Source organism: Rattus norvegicus, chromosome X, assembly GCF_036323735.1.
Source record: "Rattus norvegicus strain BN/NHsdMcwi chromosome X, GRCr8, whole genome shotgun sequence".
In the NCBI taxonomy this organism is placed as follows: domain Eukaryota; kingdom Metazoa; phylum Chordata; class Mammalia; order Rodentia; family Muridae; genus Rattus; species Rattus norvegicus.
In genome coordinates, this window is record NC_086039.1 from 49731126 (window position 1) to 49732788 (window position 1663).

Here is a 1663-nt window from a genome sequence, read left to right on the forward strand (position 1 = left end):
CCACATATGTGGCAGAGGATGGCATTGTCCAGTATCAATGTGAGGAAAAACCCTTGGTCCTCTGAAGGCTTGTTTCCCCAATGGCAGTATAATGCCAGTGCATTGAGGTTGGAGTTGGTGTGTGGGAATGGGAGCACCCTTATAGAAGAAGGGGGATGTAGGTGGGGTAGAGGAGAGGGGAGAAAGGAAATAGAATTTGAAATGTAAATACATAAAATATCTAAGAAAAATAAAAGTATTTTAAAAATAAAAAGGAAATAAACAGCAAACCTCACATAACTCCATTAGTTTTGTCCAAAGTATTACATTGTTAGTGTACATAAATTATCAGTCATTGTCCACGATCTTTGTGTTTTCATAAACCAATCAAGTTACTTCAGGAGCAAGGTGACATAGGCATCTATGTGAATATTTTGGTTTGTACCTCCCCCAAAAGTAATATATCACATTGCTAATAAAATGGAATTACATTGGAATTTCAAACAAACAAACAAACACACACACACACACACACACACACACACACACACACCCCTCACGTACCCACAGCATCACACATTGCAATACACCACCACTTGCTCCCACTTGCTATTTACTATTTAATAACATAAAATAATATTGCATTAAATCATAAAATTGGAAGAGTTTTAGATTTACAGTTTAAATGCATTATGTATATATCCTTGGGTTTATAATAAATGAGGGTATCTATCCTAACACTTTTTTTTTATCTATTAGACTGAAATTCTATAGTGTCCTGGTTTGCTTTTCACCATTGAGATGAAGACCAAAACCAACTTGAAATGAAGTTTATTTGGCAGATGCATCTTGGTCACATACCATCATCAAGGAAGTTATGGCAAGAACTCAAGTAAGGGCAGAAGCAAAGGCAATGGAAGGCACTGATTATTGGCTTTCTTTTGGGATCACATTCAGTTATTTCCCTTATATCTCCTAGGACCAGTGACACAGAGGTGGCTCTGATCTGAGTGGACTGAGCCCTTCTAAATTAAATATTAATAAAGAAAATATCTCACAAATTGGCAATAGACCAAATGAAGATCTTGTCTTTTGATTTTCTTTTTTTAATAATTTTTTATCACTTTAAATTTTTATGTTGTTCTCTATGACCCTTTGCCTCTTTTGTTTTCTTTTTTTTTCTTTCTTTTTTTTTTTTTTTTGGAGCTGGGGATCGAACCCAGGGCCTTGTGCTTGCTAGGCAAGTGCTCTACCACTGAGCTAAATCCCCAACCCCGCCTCTTTTGTTTTCTAATAGAAGTTTTCTAAAGATACGTGAGTATTTTTCACCCCACAGCTAAGAAATCTCTCTTGGTATAACTCTTGTAACAATTCAGATGAAAATTTGGCTACAGTAGAAGAAATGCTTTTTCTTGACAAAAATCTTGTTCCTGTACATACTCTAATTTTATTCTAAGTGTATTATTTGCAGAAAGTTGGATTTTTTTGGTCTGTTTATTTATATGGATAGTGTCTCATGTGGCCCAGGTTAACCTCTTAACTTGCTTTGTGACTAGGGTAGATAGATTTAAACCCCTGATCCTTTTACCACTATTTCCAGAGTGCTGGAGTTAGAGACATGGTGAGCAGACCTTGCTGAAATCAGCCTTTTAAATTAAAAAAAAAAAAAAAACCTGAGATTTCA

General features: G+C 35.5%; 1 non-coding gene across 1 annotated transcript; it reads right to left on the reverse strand.

The window, feature by feature from the left end:
• Positions 1–1178: 1178 nt before the first annotated feature.
• Positions 1179–1251, reverse strand: Trnaa-agc49 (transfer RNA alanine (anticodon AGC) 49). Its single transcript has one exon. It is a non-coding gene; the product is annotated as a tRNA-Ala (tRNA).
• Between the last annotated feature and the right edge of the window lie 412 nt (positions 1252–1663).